Source organism: Galeopterus variegatus, unplaced genomic scaffold (assembly GCF_000696425.1).
Source record: "Galeopterus variegatus unplaced genomic scaffold, G_variegatus-3.0.2 Scaffold404, whole genome shotgun sequence".
Lineage (NCBI taxonomy): Eukaryota > Metazoa > Chordata > Mammalia > Dermoptera > Cynocephalidae > Galeopterus > Galeopterus variegatus.
The window spans coordinates 257245-264620 of record NW_007726515.1 but is presented as its reverse complement, the minus strand read 5'-3'; positions in this window follow the sequence as shown (position 1 = coordinate 264620).

Genomic DNA, 7376 nt, shown 5'->3' with positions numbered 1-7376 from the left:
TCCGGCAACGGTTCGCAACCCTCAGTGTTGCCCCCGGACCGGACCGGGACCGGCAACGGGATCGCAACCCTCGGTGTTGCCCCCGCGCCTCGCTCAGCCAGTGAGCGGGAACCGGTCTGTATGTGGGATCCGAACCCTCGACGGGAGCGCCGCCGCGCTTCCAAAGCGGCGCACTAGCGCAGTGCGCCACCGGGCCGGCCCTCCCCCTACAATTTTTAAAAAAATTTTCTTCATTGAGCCTAACAATAATGTCATTGCTCTGAAAGGAGGTGATTTGCTTAAGATTACACATACAGGCTAATTACGTAGAAGCAAAACGAACTTTTAAAATAGCATATATGGCTGCCAGTTAGCTCAGTTGGTTAGAGCATGGTGCTGATAACACCAATGTCCAGAGTTTGAACCCTGTACTGACCAGCTGCCAAAAGCAAAACAACAACAAAAAATAGTATAAATAGCTATTATAATACTCATTTATCCTATCACTAAGCTACTTCCAGTTTTAAAATGCAATTTAAGGCCTGGCTGGTTAGCTCAGTTGATTAGAATGTGGTGTATTAACACCAAGGTCAAGGGTTTGGATCCCTATACTTCCCAGCCGCCCCCCACCCCCAATCAAGTATCAGTGCTCCATGCCATAGAGCTGCTCAAACTTTTCCTCTTTGCTACCCCCTTCCCCTGTCATCAAATTTGCTAAATTCTCCTTTACTGGGAGGGAGAAGATTGGATAAATGAATATTCATTCTCTAGCCAATCTGCCCCACCTGTTCCTTCACTTTCATTTACAAGTTTCTTACTTGATTGTTCTATACTCTTTGCTTCCACTTTAATATTCACCCTCTTTTTAAATCTACTGTCTGGCTTTCCCTATTGTCACCCTTATATGGTTTATGAACAATCATTGCTGTTTTCATAACAAACTTTTGGAATATTATGTGTTGTTAATTATATCAGAAAGAGATAATTTCCTTGTGTTTTGAAGCTACTCCCCTGACTCGAAGGTGATTGGTTTGAATATACTTGTACTATTTTGAAGATTGGGGGTAAGGAGGGGTAGTAGGTAAGAAACCAATTTCTCTAGGGAAAAATGGACTATCTAAAACTATTTTAGTAACAACACAATCACTATTAACCAAGTACTAATACTGAGTTCTCATCAAATGTCAGCCACCAGGCTGAACATGTTACAGATTAATGTGCCCAAGTACATAACAACTATTAAGTGTCAGAATTCAAACCCAGATGTGTCAGACTCCAAAACCTACAATTCTCTCAGAAGTCAAAATAAACTTCCAATTAGAAAATCTAGTCAGTAACTTTCCCAGTGACAACTATATCCTGAAACTTCCCCATTTAAATTTGCATGATGATGCTGCATTTAATTCCCCTCTTACTTATCTGCCTACTCCTGTGTCTCCTCTTCTTTTTACCTCTCTCATTCTGGATGTTGAATTCTAAAGCTCTGTCACTCTACCTTTATACATTCATATTGTTTTATTTAGAGAGCCCATTCACTCCCTTGGTTTCAATTATCACGTCTTTAAAATGATTCTTAAGTATATTTCACTAGCTTTAATGTCTCTTCTAAATTCTAGTCCCAAATTTCTAACTTTGCTGGGTACATCTACTCATATGTCAGTCACCTAAAACTCAACAATTTGAAAAGCAATATGAATAGCCCGTAGGAGTATGGGCTCCAGAGCCAGTGTGTCAGATACTTCTTGCTGCAACAATGCTGTGTAAAACAAACCTGTGGTATACGAGAACATTATTTTACACATCTGTGGAGTTTAGCTAATCAGACTTTGGCTGATCTCAGTTGGGCTTACTCATGCATCTGCAGTCATTTGTGGGTTGGCAAGGAGATACGCTGACCTTTGCTAGGCTTATTCATTTGTTTAGGGTTTGGCTAATCTAGGATGACTTCCCTCTGCTGAGATGACTGGAGCAAAACGGCTGTTTCTTGTGTCCTTAGGCAGGATTACCCAGGCATGTTCTCTTGGTCATGGCAGAGGAGCAAGTAATTTTCAAGCCAATGCATATATCGTATATGCTAACATTTCACTGGCCAAAAAGCAAGTTATATGGCCTAACTCAGAATCAAGGATCAGGGAAATAGATTCTACTTTTAATAAGAGGAACTGCAGAGTCACATGGCAAAAGGTATGGATACAAGGAATTGTGAACAATTAAGGTCACTAAGGCAATCTGTCTACTATAGTCAGATTGTTTGTATTTGAATACTGGCTCTGCCCCTTACTAGCTGTATGACGTTGGCAAATTCTCTGGCCTCAGTTACCTTATCTTCAAAATGATTATCTACTCCTTTGGATTATTGTGAAACTAAATGCTTTAATAGCTACAAAGTGCATAGTAAATGTATAGTATCCTTGTCCCTAATTTTTGATGCAAATATCATGCCCTGAGAGTTGCACAGTTTTATAATGCTTTTTACTTTGGATTATTGTGAAACTAAATGCTTTAATAGCTACAAAGTGCATAGTAAATGTATAGTATCCCTGTCCCTAATTTTTGATGCAAATATCATGCCCTGAGAGTTGCACAGTTTTATAATGCTTTTTCACGTGTCATTAGTGGCAGAAAGTGCAGGACCCTAGTTCATTCCCCTATATGGGTCTAAATGCTGAGTAGACGATGACCTTGGTGATTCATGTCTGAAGTGTGTAAGTTTGGCAAAATTATAAGGCATTGTTATTTATGTTAGCAAATTTTCAGGTGTAGATTTATCAGACAAGCTCTTTGGGTTTAAGGTTCATTCTCTGTCTCTCACCCATGTGAAATTCTGTGGATACTAACTAGACTGTGAGACTGTTCATGAATATGGCAGCAGGTGCAGTTCTCCAACATTAAATCATGATGCTACTCAGATTGAAGACTATCTTTTATAGCATAAAAAAGCACCTCAAATTTTAACTGGCTTAAGATAATGATTTATTATTTTTCACAATTCTGTGGGTTGTCTGGATGGTTTTTCTATTCCATGTGGTGTTGGCCAGGGTCACTCGTGAAGCTGCATTGGTCTGTACCGGAAAATCTAAGAACACCTCTCTCACATGACAGGGGCTTTGGCATGGCTGTTGGCTGAAGTGCCACATTTATCTTCTTCAAGTCCTCTCCTTCCACAGGATCTCAACCACCAGGGCTTCTCCACGTGGCTTCTCTCTCCAGCAAGATAGGCTTCCTTACTGTGTGCAGCTTGGTTCCAAGAGGGTGAAAGAAAATGCTGTAGTTCTCTAAAGGATTAGGACTAGAATTGGCACAGTGTCATTTCTGTCATATTCTATGGGGAGGGAACTACAGGAGGGCATGAATACCAGGAGGCATTGTTCATCAGGAGCCATCAATGTCACAGTCTATCAATTTGACCAGCCTGGTGAAACAACAGGGAGGAAGAAGGAGTGCCACACATTATCTGGTTCAGGTGCTGAGAGCTTAATCTTTGTATTGTAAAGTTATTAGTCAACTTTTCAACTAATAGTTTTATCTGCTGATGATTATTGCCTGAATCAATTATTTCATTATAGGTTGCAAAATGATGATTTAATTCTGGCATTTCTTGGACTTTATGCTTTTTGTGATTTTAGTTAATATTTCTTAATCCATCTTCTGGTGGTTTCTTGGACTTCATGTGATTTTAGTTAATATTTCTTATAATTCTGCTGTTTCTTTTCAGGGACATTTTTGAAAGATTTCCCCTCCTGTAAATGAATTATGGGAGAAGAAAGGAGAGTTGTTCTGAATCTGTGATGTTTGAAACCAATACTAGCTCAGCACTCCTGGGGTTAGTTGAGACCCAGAAGACTCATATCTATGGACTGCATCAAGTAAATGAATGAAGGAGGGACACGAAGAATGTAAAATTCATTCATTCCTCTAAATAGGAATATTTCTTAAATCTTTTCTTGTACTACGACTGTAGGAGTTACCTATGCTACGTTGTTCACCTCCTCCAAGCTTACAGAATTGCTTTCAGTCTAGATTGAGAGATGCTGTAATACAGTGTTAAAAAACTAGTTGTTGGATTTACTAGAAAAATGCTGTTGAGGACATTCACATGATTTCGTCATGAGAAACCATGGGCGAAATTTATCTTTCGTCTCAGTACTGGGAATAGTAATGCCTCCTCTGAGTCTATTTTTCTTTTGCTCTAATTTTCCCATTTTAATTATTTTGAATTCTACTTTACCTATTATACTGATTGTTTTTGGAAAGCCACTTAAGTCTTTTTAGAAATAAGCAACGTATAATTTTTTGTTTTTTTGCATTTTTTTCCTGGTGGCTGGCCAAGGTATAATTTTTCAAAGTATGCCAAATATAATGGCCTTTTTGGTGATGTACAACAATGTCTTCCCCGCTAGACAGTGAGCGCCACTCAAGCCAAGAATACTAAACTCTCCTTTTACTTACCCACAGATTCAACCAACTACCCAAGTTATAGAGATTCAGACACATATTTGGACACAATGGCACTCATGAAACCAATCATAATAGTATGAAAGTGTCCCCCAAAAGAAAAATGGTGACTATCTTGGGTTTTTTTGTTTTTTTTTTTTGGCAACTGGCCAGTGTGGGGATCCAAACCCTTGATCTTGGTGTTACCAGAACCTCGCTCTCCCAAGTTAGTGAACTGGCTAGCCCCTCTTGGGGTTTTTGAAGAATGTTTAATTACATAGGAAAAACCCTATGATTAATGAAATAAATTAGATACATTATTTCATATCAGATTTTATATATATCCATAGAAAAAATGCTGGTTTCTTTCTGGTAATGAGAATTAGTAGAAATAAGTAAGTAGTAAGTTCCATCCCATGTAGGGGGCTTTGCATCAACTCTTCTCTTTCTGTGGAATGTTTTTCTTACCCTCTTTGCCTAATACCTAAATGCTTTCACACTTCAGGTCTCACTCAGCCTGGATGTTACTTCTTTTGAAGTGCTTTAGAACATGTATTTTTTGGCAGATGGACAGATTCTTATAGTGACCTGCACTTTTAATTCATGCTACTTTTCAGTTTGAATTTATGTATTTATGTGACTATTTCTTGAATGTCATCCTTCCTCCCTAGACTGTAGGCTCTGTCAGAGAAGAGCCTATGCTTGCTGTGTTCATCACTGTATCTCCAGCACCTTGTACAGTACACGGCATATTTTTGAAAGAATGAACGAATGAATTACATCAATGATTTTCAAAGCATGTTCTGAGGCAGTGCCTTATGTACCATGGTAAGGGACTGAGGGAACTGTCAGCTGGTCGCTCACTCTGAGGTCCTCATTTAAATTGGTTCAAATACTGGATTCTGACATGAGACTGTGTTTGTAAAAGGGATGCCAGTGCTTCAGAAAATATTGTAGAAACTCCTGAATTGTTGATCTTGAAGTCTCTTCCATCTTCAGTATTTTGTGATCCTAGATGAAAATAAAAGGCTATACAGGAGTATAATTAGGGAGTAGCATCTGCCAGAAAGATTGGCAGTATTTTTCTATTCAGCATCAACAAGACTGCTCTTTCCCACCCTTAGAATTGAGGATCTCAGGGACTCATCTCTTTCCACTCAGCTAGGATCTACCCTGAGGCCCACAGTTTTCTCTCCTTGGCTACTCTATTTACTATCAATGAACTAGTCCCTTCCCTTCTCCCTTTAGGGCTAACTTCAAAGACCCTACAGTTCAGTTACTAGGTCTCAAGAAGCCATTGTTATGGTTATTCTTTTTTTTTTCGTGACCGGTAACGGGATCGCAACCCTCAGTGTCGCGCCCGCACCGCGCTCAATCAGTGAGCTGACCGGTCTCTGCATGGGATCCGAACCCTCGGCGGGAGCGCCACCCTCTACCGAGTGCGCCACTGGGCTGGCCCGGTTATGGTTATTCTAAGTAGAATTTGGCTCTGTAAGTATTTGGAGGAAGGTGGGGAAACCTTGTGTTTATTTCTGTACCTCTACTCCTAGTATAGGACCTGCCTCCAAGTAGGTTCAATAAAAGGCTTGTCGATGTATTAGTCAAAAATGTCTATCACTCCTTTTCTTGAAGCAGATGTTACTTTGAACTGAACTCGAAACTTAAATACAAAAACCCATTTCAACTGTTTAATTACTTTTATTAGCAACATAAGATACATGTATCCACTTGCCTGAAAAAAAAAGTTCCAAAGAAAAGGAAAACAAACTCAATGAAGCAATACTCCACAATTGTAGAAGAGCCCCAGTTATACCACTGGATTTTATTTTTATTTTTGACCAGTAAGGGGATCGTAACCCTCGGCAAGGTGTGATCTGCACCACGCTCAGCCAGTGAGCACACCGGCCATCCCTATCGGTGCTACCAGAGCCCCACTCTCCCAAGTGAGCCACGGGGTCGGCCCAACGATTTGATATTTTTGGAACATAATGTTATAGACAGGGAAGGAGGTTTAGCTTAGCTTTTCCACAGCTCGTAAATGGTGAAGCTGTTACGGTACTATCAACCTAAAGTAAGTGTTTATCTCCATTAATATGTGTTGGGCTTTATTTTTCTGCATGCTTAACATACCTGCTAGATATGTTTTCATAGAAAATTTACGGAGCATTACTTTGTACCAGACACAGTTCTGGGGATATAAAAATGAACAAAAACTACTAAGTTCTTGACTTTAGAGACATTACATTCTTTTTCTCTTTTGGTGGCTGGCCTGTACTGAGACCCGAACCGTTACCTTGGTGATACCGGCACCACGCTTTACAGGCCAGCCTAAGATTATATTCTTGGTGGCGAGTGCTCTGACGAATAAATAGGTGTGGAAGTGATAAATGTTATGAAGAAATAAAGGCAGGTCAGGAGAGTAAAAGCACTGGTGCAGGTGTGCTCTATTGAATAGTGGTCTGGGCAGCCCTTTGATGTCGACTTCTGAGAAGGGACCCGAAATACATATCGAACATGGACTAGTTGAGAGAAACCTGGGGGAAGCGTTCTAGACAGAGAGAACAGCCAGCGCAAGGAGCGTGCGTGCTGTAGTAACAGCCGCAAAGCCAGAGAGGCGAGCGAGGGGGCAATGCGGCTGGAGACGAGGTGGGCAGGAGCATCTACAGTACAATGCATATACCTGTACGGATATTTTCCTAGCCTGAGGCCACAGTGCTAAAGGAACCAGGGTTTACAAATCTCTCAGGAGACCTCAAAGGATGAAGCGGATTTCCAACAGCGGAGCTACGGGTGCGCCCTTCCTCCATGGGTAAGGCCATCTTAGACTGTCGCAGGAGATGGACTGGGTCTTGCTCTCAGACGACCAACCCTCGCCCAGGGGCAGGGGCGGGCCGCGGGGGCGGACATCGGCGGCCCCTGGCCCGCGGGCCCTGCACGGGCCGCAGTTACCAGCAGGCGGTGTA